Source organism: Chelonoidis abingdonii, chromosome 14 (genome assembly GCF_003597395.2).
Source record: "Chelonoidis abingdonii isolate Lonesome George chromosome 14, CheloAbing_2.0, whole genome shotgun sequence".
NCBI classification, from domain to species: domain Eukaryota; kingdom Metazoa; phylum Chordata; order Testudines; family Testudinidae; genus Chelonoidis; species Chelonoidis abingdonii.
The window spans coordinates 27559701-27568326 of NC_133782.1; positions in this window are offsets into that span (position 1 = coordinate 27559701).

Sequence of the window (8626 nt, forward strand, 5' to 3'; positions counted from 1 at the left end):
TCCTACCAACACGCCTGCGAATGTGCTGGTCCAGTGTAATTTGGGGTTGTTGGTTCACTCTTGTATTCCTTTTTTTTTAAATGATGCTTTACACAGAAAAGGTTGCAAGTTTTAAATGGGTGAATAATCAGCTATTACTTGGAATGCCCTTTTATTCATAGACTCATAGACTCATAGACTCATAGGTCAGAAGGGACCAACATGATCATCTAGTCTGACCTCCTGCACAAGGCAGGCCACAAAACCCTACCCATACACATTTATAACAACCCCTAACCCATGACTGAGTTATTGAAATCCTCAAAATTGTGATTTGAAGACCTCAAGCTGCAGAGAATCCACCAGCAAGCGACCCATGCCCCACGACTGCAGAGGGAAGCAAAAAACTCCCCGCCTCTGCCAATCCGCCTGGAGGAAAATGCCTTCCCGACCCCAAATATGGTGCGATCAGCTAAACCCTGAGCAGTGCAAGACTCACACAGCCTCGCACCCCAAGAAAGAATTCTCCTGCATAACTCAGTTCCTATCCCATCCACAGTCCCCTCACAGACCATGCGAGCACGCCTTATCGCCGAATATTTGCACAGGATCAATGCCAACATTAAACTATCGCCATCATAACGTCCCCAGTCCATATACTTATAAGCTTAATCTTTAAGCGAAAGCGCAGATAAGTCGTTGACCTCGCCCCGACCAACTATTCCCTCGGAAGGCTGGTCCAGAAACTGTCACTATCCCCATTAATGGTTAGATAACCTTCCATGCGTAGAATTTCAGTCTATAACTTCCTAATTATCCATTTGTCCCCACATATCGTCCTCATGCCTACAGTAGTCAACTAAACTTAAAAAATTTCCTCTCCCGTCCCTAACTGTTATATCCCGATACTCTAATATACTACTACGAGACAAGGCATATATCTCCCCCGGAGCCCCTTCGTTGCCAGGCTAAACAAGCAAGCTCTTGAGTACTCCCTTTCATAAGCAGAATTTCCCATATCCTGCGGATCCCTAGTAGCACCGTCTCGTGAATACTGTTCCAAAGTTTGAATTCATTCCTTCTTAAACATACGGAAACCACCAAGAGACTGCACACAAGTATATCCCGTGGGGTCTCACAGCGCCCGTATATTAACGGCACTTAACACCTACTTATCCTTGCTGGAAATCGATCGCCTCTGATGCAATCTAAAACCTAGCATTTGCTTTTTAAAACAGCACGATAGTCACATTGGCCTGGTCATAGATCCTGCTTCAACGAATACCCAGGGTCCTTCTCCCCTCGCCTTCAACTGATGCGTCCCAACGTAATATCTACAAAATTCTTATTATTAATCCCTAAGTATGCATGACCTTCGCACTTTCACTATTAATACCCTTCCATCCTATACCTATATCTCCCAGTTTACAAGGTGGTGCAGCTCGTTCCTGCCACGAGTATGCCCGGTCCCTTCTCCGGTGTTAGCAATGACCCCCCCAGCTTCGTGTCATCCGCAAACTTTATTAGCACATTCCCGCTCTTTGTGCCAAGGTCAGTAACAAAAAGGTTAAATAAGATCGGTCCCAAAACCGATCCTTGAGGGACTCCACTAGTAACCTCCTTCCAGCCTGACAATTCATTTCAGTGCTTTCTATTTATATTCATAATACGTACAAACTATTGTAAGTACACAGGTAAGTGTGTCGAGTGTCCCTTTAGTTGCTGGACTACATACAGGATATAAAACTATTACTGCCACCAGCTAATTGAATTGCTCCTTGACCCTATGGAAGGACTTAAAAATCCTGATGTGTCTTTAAAACTCAATTTAATCTATGCTTGGACCACAAACACTAAAATCCTTTAACTGGGATATGGTTATTGCATTACAACACGGCAGGGCAGAGTTAAGGTTGTTTGGGTGCCTTAATTGTGCATTTCTTACTTCATCATGTTTGGATTTCTTTTCAGTGTAACCATTGTTCCGAATTTCCTATGTTTACAAAGCTGGCTTTTGAGATAATTGCAACATCCCTGAGACCCTTTTATCTTTAAGTTACTGATACACTCTTTCAAGTGTAACTCCTTCTTCACATCATTTTATCTCTGGGAATTAATAAAGTCTTCTCCCATGGCTTCAGGCTCTAGTCAATGCCCCTCCGACAGCCTAGATCACAGGAGAAGGCCCCTTGGAAGGGCCATTTGCTCCAGTGCAGCTGAGAAACCAGCGCTTTTGGGGCACACTAGCAGCAGGACAGCGCTGAGTGACTCACTGCAGGATGCAGGATGGGGAGCCTTGTTCCAGGCAAGTGCTGCTCCAGTGATACTGGCAATGCCTGTGCGCTATGGGAAGTGCACAAGGTGTGTCACAAGCACAGCCGTGGCTTGCAGTACCAAACTCCCTAGAGGAGACCAGGATTGGACCCCTGAGAGCAGGATTGGGCCCCAAAGTCCCAAGACCTCCCTGAAGATTGTGGGAGCTTCCTGAACGCTGCCTATCCTGAGCAGGGCAGGGCTGGCGACCTCCATCTATCATAAACACTCGCACAGGGGACGTGTGCATGTCACTTTCAATCAAGCTAATCACATTAGAGACACAAACCCGCTCTCCCCCGTGCTTTAGATGAGTCACCAGCTCGGAACACCAGGAAAACATTCCTGAAATGTTGTCAAACAGACTTTATGTTAAAGGGAGCATCAGAAAAAGCAAAGTGTTTTTCTCCAGGGATGCGCTAAAGCTCTGAAGTTAATTAATTGGGGCACATGAAAAGGATCCATAATACAGATCGTTCAGCTGAATTTAGGATCTCGAAGCAATGATTCAAAGTTGAAAAAAGACAGCAAGAGGGGAGGGAGCCTGCGTATGTCCCCAGATCATTGGCTTGGGAGATTTCTTCTTTGAGATCCAAATTATGAAATCCCTGTAGTGAAATTCTATGCTCCTGCCTGGGGCAAAATTCCCCCCGGGCTCAATTGGGCCTTCCTTCCCCATCTTTTTATTCAGACAGTCTCCCACTGACTTCAATAGGAGTTTAGCTGAGTCAAAAGTCTTAGTAAGAAGTCCAAGTTTTGTCCCATTGACTTCAGCGGGAGCTTTGCTTGGCCCTTAGCAATGGTTTCGGGAGCTTTTCTGTGGTGCAGGGAGAAAGAAGGAAGATCAGGGGCAAAGTCCTGTGAGTTCAAAGTAGGGGAACTTGGGAGCATTGCCTTATTTCTTGGACACAGAGCAGATTTAAGCACAGACCAACCAGCCTACAGGCTTATCCATAGGGCCATGGCTCCTAGAGTCACATGAGGATGTCAGAATCTTAGATTTCGTTTAAAAAAATTTTTTTCTTCTGCTCCTGGCTCCGAAGAAACTCTTGAGAAATGCGGCCCAGAGCCTGGGACAATAAAGCTTGGAGGGGTAAACCCCCCATTTGTACACTTGGGGTATCAGCACTGAAACCTGTGGCTCTAGGGGCACCCACTGCTGTCAGCCCAGCAGAGAGCTGTGTGTGTGTTTGTGGGAATTGGGTGAATGGTCTCTTGCTGTTGCCACCACATCATGGCGCTGCTGGCATGGTGTTAGCAGGGCCACAGAACTTTGGGTATGAAGGCTCAGTCCTCCCTCCTCTTGGATGGCCCTCAGCTCACCTGAAGGAAAGGAGCAGTGGTCCGGGGAAGAAGAAAGCCACAAGACATTGGCAGTCCCCACATCCCAACAGCCATACAGATGGCTCCCATGCAGCGCCCCTGCTCTACCATCACAAGAATGAGCAGAACCAGAGCAAAGAGTTGCGGACAATGGTGTGAGGGAGGAAGCAAGGGTAGAAATCAGGGCTGTGTGTGAAAATTTCCATTTCCACTGAATTTTTGTCCATGTTTCCAGATCAGCTCTAGTCTGGATGTTTTTGATTTCAGATTAAGGAAAACATAAAACAAAGAAAGAACGAATGTGTCCAAGAGCGAGTGAGTGCACAGTGTCATTCTCATTCTGTAACAAGTATCTTGAATTAATGGCGTTGCCAATTCTCATGATTTTAAATCCCTAGCTCCTCAAATCACATGATTATATGAGAATCTGAGCCTTTAAAAAAAGAATAAATTTCTATCACTCAGTTGCAGAGAAACTTGTAAATCTGACCCCCGAGGGCTCAGAAACCAGTAAGCAAATTAAAAAATCTGAACATTTATTATTTTTAAAATCTAGCCATTCTCACCAGTTGTTGGCACCTGAGTCATGATTTTTGACCTCCTCGGTAGAGTTGGCCAAAAATTTTCCGATGAAACATTTTTACCATTCGTCAAAACCAAAACCATTCAAGAAACAGGGCTGATTTTGAGGCATGGCCTGACTCAAAAAAAAATGCTGAGAAAAATGTTTCAAAGTAGTTGCAATGTTTAGTTTCAACATTTTCAAAATGAAAAAATTCCCAATGTCCAGTTCAAAATGACTTTTTGTTTTGAAAGTAATTAGACTAAAAAACATGGTTAAAGAAAAAAGATCATAATTGAAATGGGATATTTCGTCTGATCCAAACAAAAAAAAATGATCATTTTTTAAAAATTCTTGAATATCTTCAAGTTTTTGACATTTTGTTCTGATTTGAGACTTTTTCTTGACTAGCTCTACCCCTGGGTTTGGTGATACTGAATTAACTTGCACGGTACTGCCTTAGAAGAGACACCAAGAGTCTTCACATTTAAAGGTGCAGTACATAAAAGATAGGATCCTGCCATCTCCACATTCAATACAGCAAAGGTCAGCGTGGAAACAGGGACAACTAAACAACCTGAGGGGTTCTAGGAATTATTACATTGCCTGTTCTATGAAGTTCTGAAACTATGCGGGGGAGCAGCTCCTGAGTTATTCCAGTCTCCTTAATTATTTCATAATCATGTCTTTAATGCATTTGTAGGAGCTTGCAAGAATTGCTTTTATGCCTAATTGCAAGGCTTTCTGAGAAAGCAGTCATTGTTCAGAGACATTTTCCAAGGATTTTGCTGTCTTTACTTTAGCCTTTGCAACATCAGTCAAGCAAGTAACTCTTCAACAATCTCTCTGCAGCCTCACTCCCTTTTCACCGTGTGCCATAAAACCCTTGGCTATTATTATCCTTTCCCTATTGGTTCATGTCCTACAGCTACAGATGCTTATTTAGAGCCCACATGAGCAGCCTCCCTACCCAAGGAGGAGACGTGAAAGGAGCAGAGAGCAGTTGTGTTGAAAGTCCCCAGGATGGCTTGGAAGTTATTTGTTGCCCATTGAGGAGCGAAGGATTTCATTTGCTTTCACCCAATACCACTGTCAGTGGGCAGCCTTGGGAGGAGAGAGGGTGGGTTAGGAATCTGGTCACAGGTGAAAAACATCTGCAAATGAAAATAGCGCTGGTATCTGACAGGAGAAGGCTCCCTCAGGCTATGCATCCCAACACCTATGCTACAGCAGCAGAGAGGAGCACGAGCATTTGGACCAGATCCTTATCAGAGTCACTTGCAGAAACATGTAAAGACACATATAGTGCCCGTGCCACACGTACCTAGGCCCAGGCACACTCAGTGCCAAGGACAGCCGTGTACCCAGCTTTGGGGATTGCTGAAGCTCCCTAGCAATGCACCAGAACCATCAGCCCCAAAGCCCAGTTGCAGGGGGAAATGGTGCAGCAGGGTTCCCGGAGCAGCAGTGCCTCCTTTTATACCTCGAGCCACAGCGAGCGTGACACATTCTGCCTGGACCCACAGGGCTCCAGGCTGCCTCCATTTGTAGCTGTAGCCCAAAAGTGGCTGTTATGTGGAAATAGGGCAGAATAATTCTCTCACTGTCACTCAAGGCTGGGCCTTCCATCCCACATCACTAGTTATGACACCGAGGACTGCATTCAGTTCTGTGCTGGTGCCCGCACAGAGACAGAGGGGAGATAGCTTTATCTCTCCTATTCAGCTGAAGGATGGGGCAGCCTGTGGGGCTTCCCTAATTTGCATTCCTGTTGCAATAGCCCTTACGAGCACTTGCAGGGGCACAGACTTGCTAGGGCACCAGAACAGCCCAGCCACATCTTCCCCCACTCTCTCCACCCCTTGGCTCCTCTGCCTGCACCAGTGGGGGTTCCTGCAGAAGCATGACATAAAGCCACTGAACCGAGGGTTTCCCCTGGAGAGTAGGGGCCTTAAACTCAGATAGTGCACATAGGCACTCAGCTCCTATGGTGATGAGTGCTATATAAGAACTTATATAAAATATAGAACACCAACCCCCTGGCTTGTTTGTGCCAGCCTAGCAGGCACAACGGAGCTGCAGGATAATGCTGAATCAAGCCACAATCGCCAGATTTTCCCGTCACGTGCACTGGTGTAATTCAGCTGAAACGGCACTGAGTTCAATGGAGTGATCCTGGTGTTGAATTGCTTTTCAGTCAGGTTCAGGCTCCATCCTGGGCTATGGATGTGTAAAGAAGAAAGAAAGAAAAGCAAAAAGTAGTTGGTATGCAGAGATCCGAATGAAGTGGCTTGTTTCCCCAAGACCTACTCATCAGTGTGAGTAAAGACTTCACAATTTGACCGCAAATGAATAAGCAGATAATTTTGAGAAATAGTATGTGGCTGTGTGATTGAACAGTGTATTCTGATGTGCACACAATGGGCAGAGTTAAGGTTAAACATGCAACCTTCACTGTAGCATTTTGAGACTTTTGATTGTGTATCCATGAAATCTTCATGTTTTCTTAATGCAGGGTTTGTTTCCCCCCTTTTACATGGAAAGCACATTGTGTAATTACAGTTCTAGCTTGGTGCAACTCCACTGATTTCAGCATAAAAATGAAGTAATACAAAGGTGAATCAAGCCTATATAGTATAAATCTCTGACTCTTTACCTGGTTTCTACCAAGAATAAATAACAGACCAAATAACTATTTTAGCACCTGAGATAGCAAAAGAACTGAGTTTTATGATCAGCCTTGAATCTAATTTTTAGATTTGTATCCCTTCTTCTATCCCCCTTTACTTAATAAAAGCTCTCAGCAAACCTCTTTGGCCTTGTCTACACTGGCAAGTTTCTGTGCAGAAAAGCAGATTTCTGCAGTGTAATTCCCGAGATGTATACACTGCCAAGCCACTTACTGCGCAGTTGCAGCGCTGTAAAAAACCACCTCGACAAGAGGCACACAGTTTTCTGTGTAGGGCTACAGTGCCACGTTGCCAGTGTAGACACACTGATCGATTACAGCACTGCGATTGACCTCTGGGAGATGTTCCACAATGTCTGTTCTCGCCTCTCTGGTCATTGATTTGAACTCTACTGCCCTGCCCTCAGGTGGCCAACCGTGAGCCCCACCCCTTTAATTCCTTGGGAATTTTGAAATCCCCTTCCTGTTTGTTCAGTATTGTGTGCATTGGTCTCAGCGCATCTTTCCAGGTGACCACGCCTGCTCCATGCACCAGGAAATCCCCCACTTGAAGCAATGCTGAGCTGCTGGACCTCATCAGCATTTGGGGAGAGGAGGCTGTCCAGTGCCAGCTGCACTCCAGCTGTAGGGATTATGATACCTACCGACAGATTTCACGATGCATGACAGAAAGGGGCCACGACCAGGACACACTGCATTGCAGGGTCGAAGTGAGGGAGCTGTGGAACGTCTACTACAAGGCGTGGGAGGCAAACCACCTCTCTGGTGCTGCACGCATGAGCTGCTGCTTCTACAAAGAGCTGGATGCAATACTTGGTGGTGACCCCACCTCCACTGTGAAGGTCACTGTGGATAGTTCAGTGGCTCACATGCCAGTCGAGAGTGGGCCGAGCCAGGAGGAGGAAATCTTGGACGAGGATGCAGAAGGGGACTAGAGGCAGAGGATGACTCGGAGGCCAGAGATGCATGCAGCCAGGAGCTCTTCTCTACCCCGGAGGAAGCCAGTCACAGCTGTCGGAGATTGGCAAAGCACAGTCAGGAGAGGAGGCCCCTGGTAAGTGGGTTTGATTTGGGGAATCGCTGAAGCGAGTTGTTGGGGACAGGAGAGTTGCAGAACCAGGCTTGGGTCTGTATGATGCGCGTACCAGCACATACCTAGTCTGAGCGGTGGAACAGGGTATTGATGGACTCCCTCATTCACGGAAATCTGCCTCAGATCACCACAAAACTCTCATACTGGGATACTGGGCAATCCACTGCTCCCAGTTCTTTGGCAGAGCTGCTTTGTTTCTTGCCTCATTAACGGTAACTTTCCGGCACCACTCTGCCATCATGGGGGGGTGGGGAGTGGGATGACGACACACCATTGCCACACATTGGCAAGCCGCATAATGGCCAGGGCAGAAACCGCAGTCTTGGAGAAGACCCTCCCTTGATTCCCTGCTCACCCTCAGCAACAAGATAGCTTCCCTAATGAACACAGCCTGTGGAAAATGTGGGGACAGGAATGATTATAAGGCCCTTCCTACAGTGCTGTCTCTCCCTAGAGCCAAGTGTCCAGTGTACACTACTGTCCTGGAACACTGATTGCCACTGCCTCTGCAGTTACTCATCATTTTGGGGATCTTTTGGCTCATGTGAGCTTGCCTGGGGTCAGCCAGTTAGTGACAGGTATGTGAATCGTAGCTGTGTTTTAAATAACTGAATCAGTGGTCTCTGTGTTGCAAACAATGCTGCTTCTGTAAAATGTTGTGTTTTGG